This window comes from Rattus norvegicus, chromosome 15, assembly GCF_036323735.1.
Source record: "Rattus norvegicus strain BN/NHsdMcwi chromosome 15, GRCr8, whole genome shotgun sequence".
In the NCBI taxonomy this organism is placed as follows: Eukaryota; Metazoa; Chordata; class Mammalia; order Rodentia; family Muridae; genus Rattus; species Rattus norvegicus.
The window spans coordinates 83,947,722-83,961,016 of record NC_086033.1 but is presented as its reverse complement, the minus strand read 5'-3'; the positions used below and the strand labels follow the sequence as shown (position 1 = coordinate 83,961,016).

At 42.2% G+C, this 13,295-nt stretch overlaps 1 pseudogene; it reads left to right on the top strand.

Annotated features, from left to right (window-relative positions):
* The first annotated feature begins 450 nt into the window (after nucleotides 1–450).
* On the top strand, nucleotides 451–547 carry LOC120097317 (U6 spliceosomal RNA; annotated as a pseudogene).
* Nucleotides 548–13,295: the final 12,748 nt, after the last annotated feature.

Genomic DNA, 13,295 nt, shown 5'->3' with positions numbered 1-13,295 from the left:
TGTAAGAAGAGAAAAGTGAAGGAAATCAGTGGCAGGCAGAACATTCTAAGGATGAATTCATGCTTCAGGACAGGGTCTATACCTTTGGCTATTAATTTCTGGAAGTCAGAAAAGGAAGAGAGACACCATGTGTCCTCAGAAGATGTTCTTGATTACTCATAACTTTGGAGTATAGATCTTCATTTGTGTCATACTGTGCTTGCAATCACTCCACACTTGATCAGAATCCCAGATCCAGCTTTTAGGTACCTTGAACCAGTGCTGATTTAACCACAGGTAACCATTTAGGACCTATCAAAACCATATAGGCATCCAGTAAGAACATACACCACACACAGATAAATAAAAGCTACAGTCTTAGACTTGTCAAGCAGATGAATATACTCTTTGGGCTGTGTGTATTTCCAGAAATAAGAAATTGACCTGTTATACTCTCTTTAGCATCACATATACTAAAATTGGAGCAATAAACTAAATTGGAACAATACAGAAAAGATTAGCATGGCCTCTATGCAAGGATGACACCCAAATTCATCCCCATATTTATTGGCACACCTTGAGACCCATATCATGAGAGAGAAAACCTACCCCTGACACTATAAATGATATTTTGATATACTTGCTGGCATGAGCCTAGAATAACTGCTATCTGAGAGGCTTTACCCTGCACCAGATGAAAACAGGAATGGAGACACACAATCAAACATTAGGCGGAGCTTGCGGAATACTGTGGGAGAGGGAAGGAAGAACTGTAGGAGTCACCAGGGTCAAGGACACCACAAGAAAACACATAGAATCAACTAACCTGAGCCCATAGGTGATCGCAGAGACTGAACTGCCAATTAAAGAGCACGCATGGGACTGACCTAGGCCCTCTATACATACATAACAGTTGTTCCCCTTAATCTTCATGTGGGATACCTAAAAGTGGAGGTGGTCTCTGACTCTATTGCCTGACTTTGGGAGTCTTTCCCCTAAGTGGGCTGCCTTGTCTAGTCTCAATAGAAGATACATACATCTAGTACTGCAACTCGATATGCCAAGATAGGTTGATATTCATGGGAGATAGCAACTTCTCTGAGGAGAAAGGGAGGGGGTGGCAGGAGGGGAGGCAAGAGGGAGGAACTGGGAGGAGAGGCTATGATCAGGATGTAAAGTAATCAATTTAGGAGGAAAAAATAAATGAAGTTGACCGGTGGATTTCTGTAGCATACACCAGAGATACTCAGGAGGGGTAACTAGATGACTGGTGTGTATACTACTTATGAACTGATAAGAAATGCAGATGTAAGTGTTTTCTCCCAAATACCCTGAATCATAACCATCAGTTTCTTAACATCGGTTAAGACAGTTAGTGTCTTAACAAGCTTTCAGGTCATTCCAATTCAAGTGAAACTTATGATGTAGTCTCCTAAGTCCATGTATATAATTTTTTTTAGTCCTCCGTGTCTTTCTGTTGTGTAGTTCAAATCTGTGCGCAAGTGTCTTCAGTGGAACTGGTCTGTAACAAAATACAACAGACTAGATAGTTAATAACCAACCGAAATCTACTTCTTACAGTTCTTGGAAATGAACAGCCAAGTTCAGGATGCAGGATGACAACAGGCATGGATCCCGTTCAGAGCTCTATCTTGTAGTTGCAAAGTGACAAATTCTTGTAGCTCCCCTATATTTTAAAAAGGTGGTAAGAACACTTTCTTGGGCCCTTGCATGAGGACTCTATTGTCTCTCAAAGTTCCTACCTCATAATAATTTTACACTGTGGAGAAAAGATGAAACGTTAATTTTAACAGGACACATGTATTCAGTCCACAGCACTGGGTTGCACAGTCTGGTGGTAATAGGAATTGAGGTCTTGCATTATTGTTCTGGGTAGAGGTTTCAATAATCAATATTTATCCAGTTATGAAAGGTCTGCACGTTGATTAACTTTACTTTATGAATAGAGACATATTTAATGTAACCAATTCAATGACTCTTTTGAGAAGTGCAATTGACCCATATTACTCCTTGAGGGGCAGGTCTGATTTTCATTGAGTAGCAGATGTAGAGAATCAGCCCAGATCACTCCATTACCATTCTGTGGGCTTCTTCTGGTTCAGTTCTCTAATAAGGAGAGCTGTGGCCACCGCTGTGTTAGAATCAGCACTGTTTCACCAAAATGTGTCCTTGTTTAATTTTATTTCCATTTCGTCTGGTAACTGCCAGAATTATTGCTCGATTTCAGCATTTGGCCCCTCTCTGCCAGCCAGGCCAGCATGGCATTTCACTCTGAATCTGAGTTATAGTCTCTAATGAAAATATTGCCATGATGGCTATAATTTTTTATTAAGTCGAGTATAAATGATAATGCTAGGAACATGTTATTCTCATCAAGGCAAGAAATGATGGATTTTAGAAGTCACTATAGGAAATCTTAAACAGGTACGTAAGAAAATTCTTGTGCTCTACTCTTTGGTTCCTTAGTATTTTAATCATTTCTTGTTCTGTGTCCCACCTCACAGTGAATACACATTATACAGCTCAAGCATACTGATTTTCACTTCATGAATCTATAAACCCTATAATTCTTACCCCAAACCTGGCAGTTTAACCTGTCTTGGAGGAATGATTTAATAACAGAGACTTGTAATGAGAGCTCTTATCACTAAAATGTCACTGTATTTACAAAATATACTGCAGGGCACTTACTTATATACTACGAAACGTTACCATAAATCATTGGGCATAGGCTGCATTTTTTAAAGTACACGAATAAAATAGAAGAACCTCCGTATTCCCAAGTTCGAGTCACTTACTCTTTCTGATCTAAGTAACTTGAGTGCTCTCACTAACTATAACTTCCATGCCCTTCATGATTCTTGACCCTGTGTCATTTTAACTACTCATTATTAGTCATATAAAATAACAATATGCTGAGGCTTAAGCACATGAAGAAAAGAATTTATTTAATACATAATACTAACAACAATATTGCTTCCATTCTTGTATCTTATAAAGGTCTAAAGCAGGCAGAATGCTAAGGTCTCTAAGTGCTCTCACCATGCAGAATTACCTAAGACGATGGGTAGTCCTTTGCTAATTTAACTGGAGTAAGTGATGTTCTATATTGGTGAAACATATCTGTGTGTCTGTAGGGATGTTTCCAGAGGTGATTTATATGTGACACAGTCATTGGTACAGTCAGACCCACCCTCAAGTTCGAGCAGTTCCTTTTGGCAAATTGCTCAGATGAAAATACTCAGTTAAACCTTTAGAGAGGACTTACAAAGTGAGTGTTTTGATATCACTTTTGTAGACAGGAGGCTACAGCAAAGAGAGGGAAATTGCTCTTTGGAAGGTAAAGTAGCTCGTCAATGACTAACGTGGTTTTGAACTTTATTCTGTGGTTAAGAAGTTTACAGACATTCCTTAGAGGTTTTTCTTTTCTTTACCCCTTTGAATGAATAGGGGAAGATTAACTAGCCCTTTGATTCAGAAGCAAAAAGGTATCCCTACAGTTTGTTTGTTGGGTAGAATTAGGGAGCTTTGAGATGCACAGTTTTAGAAGAACTAGAGAGAGTATTTCTAAGAAAGACTAGAATTTTCACTACAGACTTGAGTCACCCTCCCATTCATGTCCTGAGTTAACCTTCACTATCACTGTTATTGAAATGTATGCTATTACACAGTGTATTATACAGCTGTATAGCAAGATAAGAATAGATCAATCAGAGGTGGAGCCATGATTAGGTCTGTATCATTATAATGAGATATAAGTGGTAGGTCCCTTGGTTTCCTAGCTATCTATCTGCTATGAGGACATTGGGAGAGTAAGACCAATGTAATCCAGGAAAGTGACCTCATAAAGATACTAAATTCCTGGCTCCACTGCTTGGACTTTTAGCCCTCTAGAAATGATAAGAAATGCCTTTCTTCTACTTAAGGAATTCCCTCTCTCCTATTCATTATAGCACCCAAAGTGGCTACCTATCTCCCGAGCCTTTCACTTTCTAAGTAGCCACAGCTGACCAGGACATTTACTGTGCCCAAAAAGCACTTCTTGTCATTACTGAAGAAACAAGGGTGAAGGGAAATGTCTATCGTGGTGCATTTAAGTGCTTGGGCAGATTTCAGGGCCTACCCAAGGATCTGGAGTTGTAAGAAGCTCACAGATGTCAGTTCATTCTTTTTTTTTTTTTTCCGTAGCTGAGGACCGAACCCAGGGCCTTGAGCTTGCTAGGCAAGTGCTCTACCACTGAGCTAAATCCCCAACCCCCAGTTCATTCTTAAAACCATGTTACTTTCTATGGCACGCATGCTGGACCTTTTGCAACAGAGGTGAAAAATCTGGTGTACGTGTTGCTCAACATATAAAAAAGACACGTGCTCCACTATGTTCATCGCAGCCTTATTTATAATAGCCAGAAGCTGGAAAGAACCCAGATGCCCTTCAACAGAGGAATGGATACAGAAAATGTGGTACATCTACACAATGGAATATTACTCAGCTATCAAAAACAACGAGTTTATGAAATTCGTAGGCAAATGGTTGGAACTGGAAAATATCATCCTGAGTGAGCTAACCCAATCACAGAAAGACATACATGGTATGCACTCATTGATAAGTGGCTATTAGCCCAAATGCTTGAATTACCCTAGATGCCTAGAACAAATGAAACTCAAGACGGATGATCAAAATGTGAATGCTTCACTCCTTCTTTAAAAGGGGAACAAGAATACCCTTGTCAGGGAAGAGAGAGGCAAAGATTAAAACAGAGACTGAAGGAACACCCATTCAGAGCCTGCCCCACATGTGGCCCATACATATACAGCCACCCAATTAGGCAAGATGGATGAAACAAAGAAGTGCAGACCGACAGGAGCCGGATGTAGATCGCTCCTGAGAGACACAGCCAGAATACAGCAAATACAGAGGCGAATGCCAGCAGCAAACCACTGAACTGAGAATAGGACCCCCGTTGAAGGAATCAGAGAAAGAACTGGAAGAGCTTGAAGGGGCTTGAGACCCCATATGTACAACAATGCCAAGCAACCAGAGCTTCCAGGGACTAAGCCACTACCTAAAGACTATACATGGACTGACCCTGGACTCTGACCTCATAGGTAGCAATGAATATCCTAGTAAGAGCGCCAGTGGAAGGGGAAGCCCTGGGTCCTGCTAAGACTGAACCCCCAGTGAACTAGACTGTTGGGGGGAGGGCGGCAATGGGGGGAGGGTTGGGAGGGGAACACCCATAAGGAAGGGGAGGGGGGAGGGGGATGTTTGCCCGGAAACTGGGAAAGGGAATAACACTCGAAATGTGTATAAGAAATACTCAAGTTAATAAAAAAAAAAAGAAAGAAAGAAAGAAAATTTTACACTCAGCATGCTTTTATATTGACAGGAACTAATTAGAGATCACAACAACTTCATTTTCTACAGAAGCTCAAAAAAATCCAGATGACTCAGAAAGCAATCTAATATTCACACGCAAACAAATACATAAAATGTGCTCAAATACATGAGACAAGGAACACATACGTATGTAACCAAAGCATGTATGTATGTATGTGTGTATGCGTATACATGTAAACATATGAGAAACCATGCAACAGTCAGGTAAGAACAGGAAAATTCATCATTAGAAGGAAGTCAGTTGTCTCTGATTTAAACTAAAACCTTAGGGCACTTCCTCTAAGTGCACTTTACTCTAACAAAACTTAATATTTAACAAATTTAACCAGAACCAAGTAGAAGGCCTCATTTTAGGAAAATTAACATGACTGTAGCAGCTGATAACTTTGACATAGGTGCTGTCAAATATAAAGATGGAAGGAAATATTATAGAACGTGGCGCTATACACATGCACAAAGGAAGCAGTAAGTAGGGAATGCGTCCTTAGATGGTCAACTTACGCTTGCCTGCCTGGTGAGGTTTGAATAAGAAATATCTTCCATGAACTCCAGTGTTGGATCACCAGCTCACCAGTTGGTGGCGCTGTTTGCTAGAAGGCGTGTCCTTGCTGGAGGACAGGAGGACTAGAGGTGGGCTTTGAGAGTTCGAAGACTCAAGCCATTTCAGTTGTACTTCTCTGCTCTCCGCTTGCAGCTTGAGATGTGAGCTCTCATCTTCTTTGTCCACTTGCCACGCCTCTGCCCCACCACCATGGAGAAGGCATTCCTCTGGAACTATAAGCAAACATAAACTTGGTCTTCCTTAAATTACGTTGGTGTTTTATCACAACAACAAAATGTAGCCAATGGAATGCTGGTCACTAAGAGATGTCTAGGTAACTTTCTATCTACAGGGAGGATTATATTGTATAATCTTATTGCAAACAAAACAAATTCCAAGGACATAAAATGTGCACGAGAAATAGTTCTAATAAGGAAAAGGATATGGAACATGGAAATATATCCTCAGCTGGCAAAACCACAAAAATATAAATCTGGATACTTGTTATTAAGAATACTGTATTTCAAGAGCTGCCATGACAATGTATCGAAAGCACGAACAATGGAAATATATTAGCTGTGATTGATGCGATCCTGATTTCCAATATTGATTTACACAAAATCTTAACATCAAGTATAAAAATATAAACTATCTGATCTGACAAGTAGATATGGTGTAAAGATTCTTTGAGCAAGAATTAAAATAGCCAATGTCAACATGGAAAGATGTCCACCAACAGGGACTCCAAATGAGGGTGATCATGAATTTCTATTTCATACTCATTCAAATGTCTAAAGAAAATCCGTTAGTGTAAACCTTTGGCAAGGATGAAACAGGAATTCTCATGAAATGGGAGGGTCAGGAGATGACCAAAACCAACAAACACAAGATGACAAATATCAGAGGACAAGCAAAAATGAATAGATAATAAATAAATTAATAGAATAAAGTAAAAACCAACCAACAGTAACAACAAAACAACAGGTGACATGCCCATGGTGAGTTTAACAGACTCTTTAGTGACTATTCACAAATCAGAGGAAAAACTTCAGGAAACTGAAGGAGGCTCTGAAATGCCAGAGGATTAATTAGAGCAGAACTCTGTGCCTACACATAGTCTGAGGATCTCACAGGAAGAGCTGTCTTTACTGGATGTGCCTACTCTGCTGAGACAACAGTGCTGCCTGAAGAATAGTCTATCACAGGTGGGTCCTGCTTTCAGTCAACTCCTTCTTCCATCATCTCACAACTGCCTGTGTCTTCTGTGAGCCAGGGAAGAGTTTTGGGGAAACTCTTTTCTGAGAAGTCAGCTCTTGCAAGACTCGGGCAAGCTCACCCTTCCCAGGCCTTTTATGCAGGCCCATTGCCATGAACTCTGAAATCTCAGATCTTGGTACTTAGGCCTGGAACAGAAACGGTCATGCCCCTAAGCTACCCAGTGTCAGTTCACAGACTCACAGGCTTTGAGTTTAACTGTTTGCTTCAGACATGTGAACTTTATCATTCTTCCTTCTGTGCCTAGACAGAGAGAATGAACAACAATCTGACTATTGTCCAGTCTACGCTAACCCATCCTGACCAGACACCTGGAGGGTCTATCTCCCTGGCTCATTTCACTCCTAACATGTCAGATGACCCTCAAGTTTTTTTTTTTTTTTATTTTTCCTTAGCCACTATGGCTCCTTGCTCCATGGGGACTATCACTTAGATGGGATTAAACTCAGGAGCAGCTAACACAGCTTCGAAGACTGCTAGCCTGTCTCTCTTTTGGCACAGTCCCAGCCTTCTCTAGCATAGTTAGGGACAGTCGGGCACATTATAAGTGAAATAGCTTTTCATTCTGTCCTAATGTCACCCAGATATAGGAAACATCAAGGTGTTCAAGACAGTCTGTGAAGCTGTCGTATATGCTTTAAACATGACTAAGATTATGACCATTTGGCTAAATTTAAAAAAAATGATCTCATATTTTCAAATATGTCTTTATAGGAAAATAAACATGTAAACATCTATTACATCTTAAGTACTGATTTTTTTTTTTCTTTTTGCATTCATCCTACCCACTTCTAATTCCACTAATTGTATTAGGAGCCCAACAGGGCAGAAATAGGCTTCACTTCAGAGGTCATTGTTTGATAGTGTGAAAACAGTCATTGGAATATTGAAATAGGCCCAAAAATTCTCGGAAGCGCCAAAGGGGACCATTGTAGCAATTCTAAATTTTCTGCAGATTTCCCCCTCGAAGGTTATAAATATCCTTAGAAAACCATGTGAATTTTATCACAGCAGCTCAGGGGGCAATGTTTGCTTCTTTCTCAGCTGAGATATTTCTGTAAACAATAGGTCCTCCTGAGAAAGCCAGATTCCCAATGTGCTTGATAACGGTTCGCTGTGTTTGTCAAATTGGCAAGTTGGGCAATGTTCTACTTTTCTCTTTGACAGGAACTATTTCTCCCTTCCAAGAGACTGAAACGATTTCAAACCCATATGTAAAATGAACAAGGGATTTACCTACAGAACCTCACAGTTTCCGAGGATTTTGGAACCTTTAATATGCCTCCACATGTTACACCGCTGAGCATCTACAGTTCAAATTTGCTTGATTAAATGTGAGAATTGAGGACTGGGCTTCCCTTTGAACGGGTTGCCTATACTTAACACCCTTGGGGATTTGGGGCTTGGGAAGATGTTATTAGTTTCCTGTTTTCTTCAAAGTATAAGAAGATAATTATTAATGGTGATTTGAAAACCAAGACTCTAGCTTACAAACTTTCACATGCCGGGCTGCTCAATCTGAACAGATTCTCTCTGCAGAGGTGCAAGAGACATCAATCCAGCCTGTTCCGTTTTATGGTCCGTCCCATTATCTGTTCTCCCATAATTTGTGTGCACATTTTTGCCTTCGATCCCTCAGCTCTAAGGTCCTCATTCATACCGCGGTTGGAACAGACAAATCAGGAGGCTTTGACACCCAGGTGCTGTTACCTATGATGCATTTGCCTCCATGCAAATGTCAAGATGTAGCAGCGGAAAGGTTACCTCCCCACACTGCAGGGATAATCACTCTGCCAAGTGCCAAACTTCCATGTGCACTGTCTTTTTCTTTGTGAGTTGGGGAGGAAGTGGGGGTGGGGTGGGGGAAGGGGTCCTAGCATCAGTCACAGAACCTGATCCCTAAACCCACGTCTCCTGGGACAGTCAAATTGTTTGCTCAGAAGGTTCAGACTTTCACTTATGGACAGCATGGGCGGGTGTGATTTGCAATGGTCCATCTTTGAAAATTCGGACTTTTATCTTTTGTCTGGTAACAGCTTCAGTTTTAGAGTGGACGTCCTTTGCCCCTCGGGTTGAAAGTCAGGAGTCCTTGTTGTCTGGATCCTCTGTTGTCTGGATTCTTCATTGATGTCTGCGATCTTTACCTCTTTTCTGACTCGAAAGACCTTATCTCGAATTATCCCACTCAAGAGGAAAACAGGTGAAACCAGAGGCCCTTCGGGGGCTTTGGAGACAGGGAGGCTGCAGTCGAGAGAGACACTGAGGATGAGGAAGTCTCTTTTGCTCCGGCTGGTTTTTGCTATTTTGTTCAGCTCACCAGTTGGGAGGAGAGGTGGGGACACACACGCTGGCTTTCTCCAAGGCGCAGCTGAGACCTTTAGGAAATCACTGTGGAGGCAGAAGCGGCAAGCCGCTATTTTTAGCTCCAAATTGATTCAGCTGCAGTCCCTGCTGCCTCTGACTTCATTGCCTCCCGGTCCTCCCCCTTGCTGTACTCACTCCCAGCTTCAGCTTGGCTTCCTGTGCCGCCCCTTTTTCCACCCCACCCCCACCCTCCCCACCCCATGCTGCTAGCTAGCTTTCTCTCCCTCCTGTCCCGGGCAAGGCTGGGCACAGGCTGGCTGCTAGTAAGTCCAGTTTATAGCGAAAGTGACAGGGGCTGATAGTGCCTCAGGCTGTGACAACCCTCAGAGGCTGCAGCTGGCCAACAGCAGAGCCTCTCTGGGACCAGCCAGCCTCTGATTGTTCACCCGTCAATTGCCCCTGGCCCTTGGGGACAGAGTTCCAAGAAGAAAGTTTTTCAGTTGCAATGCTCCACTCTTGAACATCTGCCAACCGCGTCCAGTCCGACCAAGGTCTATGCTTTCAAATGCTATGGCTAGGACGAAAGGACACGCACAGGGTGGCTTTTCATCTTCATCAGAATGATTGTACAGATGTGCCTGTAAAAGGTCCCTTGCTGAGAGGAGGGGTGTGGAACAAGCAAGGCAGAATGGACCAGGCCACCTGCCTTTGTTTACATGTGGGAATAGCAGTGGCCCCTTTCCTCTGGACTTGAAGACCCCTGCGGATTCCCGAGTAAAGTAGAGGCCTATTCATTTTCTAGTTATGACTCCATTTTCTATGCCTATTAAGTAAGGCAGTGGCCCTCAGAAACCCTAGCTGCACTGACATACTGACTGAGTGGAAATTTGAAAGCCAAACAAGAAGAGCATACAGATGCTTATAGGCTAAGGACTAGACGGTTCCAGGTCCTTTGTTAATTGTCCTGGATGGTGCACAGCCTGGCAAACTTTGGGCATTCTACTTGAGTGGTAAGAAAGAGAGGTGGCCATTTCCACACCAGTAATGTGGTAGATTCAGAGTCTGCTCTGGCGGCTGTAATAAATGGCGCAGCCATCGGTCCTCAGGAGATCAATTAAACATAAGGTAATAGTGAAGACAGAGAAAGGAAATTTATTCAGTGTGTCACACTGGGAAGAGAAACAAAGTCCGTCTTCCAGGTCCTGACATAAGGTTCAGGTTTAAATGGATGGTAAGATGTATGCATGACTGAGCAGTCCAGGTCAAGGTCTGGGCGTGCCACCATTGACCCATCTGCACTCCCGTGGTCATAACTGTGTGAAATCTCTTCTTGGAAGACAAGTTGCTCCTCCTGAGGAAACTCACAGAGTCATTTCAACAGCTGGTAACAAAAGAGAAAGAGACACACTTGTCTCTCCTTAGAATATTTAAATGTCTGCCTATGAAATTACAAAAGTAGTGCTAATCTTTCAGTAAAGACTTTTGAATAAAAACAGTCAGGTGTTCTAGGGATACTGATCCAAATAGGACCGTCACTGCGAGTGTGGGTATTACTAAGATTTACATCTTGAAACAGAATCATCAGTATGAACAATGAAGAGATGAGGCCTTAGTGATTGTTGACGCATGACTACAGAGCCTTCATGAATGAGATCGGCAGGAAAGAACGAGTTCATCATTGGTGTCTCTTCGGCCACCTTTGTCCCATCCACAGAATGTATCATCCAGGTACCACCGTAGAAGCAGAAAGAGAGTAGTTTAGACAGACATAGAACCTTCTCTTTCCCTTGACGCAAGACACTGTTGCTCGATCTTGGACTTCTAGTCCAGTAAGAAATAAACTCGGGTTGTTTCTAATTCCCAGCTTATGATATCTTGATATTACAATGGGCTAAGGTGCTACCAGATGGAGCCTGTCCCTTAATAGAAAAGATAAAATATGAGCGAGCAAAAAAATGAAACTTAGAGGTTAGAGAAACAGGAGGAGCTCTAAAGGAGAGCCCGAAGGTTGGCTTCAAAGATTGAATGACCTGTGCATTAGATAAGAACAAGTTGCTGGTTTTAGATATAAAACAATAAAGGCAGTAAACATTCAGGTCTCTGTTGGGCACTACTGTAGTTTCTGGCCACTGGTGACCACTTATGATTAAACTTAAATCAACTAAACCAAATTAAAACCTCAGTTCTTTAGTCCCACTTGCCAGAACTCAAATACTCGGTAGCAACTTGGGGCTAGCAGCTGCCATATTGGGTAGCACAGGTTCATCCCTGCAGAACTTGCTAGTAGACAGTCCCCCCCTAGAGTGAGGATCCTGAAGAAAGGCGCCATACTAGCAGAACTCAGGAAACATTAAACAAACAAAAAGACCAAAGACAGCAACAGCAAAGCTCACTCAATGATGCGGGATAAATGAAAGAAAGTTGTTGAAATGGAGAGAACGTAGGATATAGATGACCAGATTAAGCCTCAGACATTCAGTGTGATTTAGACATACTGTGCCATCCTGTCCTGTCTACAGTAGGGAAGGGATATGAACAGAGCTGGGCTTTCTAAAATAGAAATGTAAGAAGTGTTCAGTACAATTGGAGGACTTTTTCAGTCTTTCGAATCCTCAGACACCCATTGTCTTGCTTAATTCTCAGAACAAATCTGAATGAGCACACCAGGTATGAAGAAAAGATTTTTTCCAAGAACGTGACCGACGTTACCAGGAATAATGCTGAAGAGAAGCCACATAGAGAGAAGCAAACAAAACCCTTATGTTATTTGTGAAAAGCAGCTTCCTCCCACCGTCGCCCTGATGGCAAATTATCCTCCTCATTATCAGGAGCTACAAGAATTAAAATTAAGGTACTAATTAATTACCTACAACCTCTAAGAGGAGGTAAAAGGTCCTGTGACGGTGGCTTCAATTTTGAGCTCGAGTAGCGGAAACTGAAACAACCTGATACTAAAAAATAAATAAATTCTGAGGAGAATTTTCTAAGCCAGCCAGGGCTGTCTCAGGCCGTGTGAATCATGTCCGCCTGGTTTGTTCACACCCAGCAGCAGGCCACATCAGCACCAACTGGAGGAAAAAGCGGGCACCAATTCAGTACTGAAAGAAACTCAGACTGGGAAAGCTTCTACCTGATGACAGAGTGGGCACCTGCGGGAAGGCAGCGCTGAATTCCAGTATGGTTCATTCTTCTGGGAAGACAGCTTCATGCAGACCCTCAAGTCAGACTTCTTGGGTGACTTTCAAACTGACATTGAGGAGAGTGTTCATTTGGACCTCCAAGCATATTGGGATCCTCCCCTAGTCTCGGCAGCTGCTTGTTTCTCTTGTATCTATAAACTCATGATAGCAATTAAGTATAAAAAACGCTCAAATGATTCCATGAGGGAGATACAGAAACCATATTGTGGGTTAAATGTCTCCAAAGATGGATTTTTCTTGAAAGAAAAAAAATGTACGTGCGTGTCCAGATGGAATGCTCAGGTTGTCCGTGAAGACGAGACGCACACTCATCCCATACCAAGTCAAGTCTCCGATATTGTGGCCTAAGAATTGTAATCTCTTTCCTGGACAAGAAGAAAAAGGAAAAAGAAAAAAAGAATATTTTCCCATTTTCTTGCTGAGAGACTGTAAATTCCCAGACAAAATATTGGATTCCTCAGCCATCAGTCAAGCCATGGATGTAAACACGAGCTGAGGTAAGCCCCTAGGAGGCTGATAGTGGCTTAGTAATGTGGAGGCCCCAGCGCAGAAGACCGGTGAAGCCCACTACTGATGC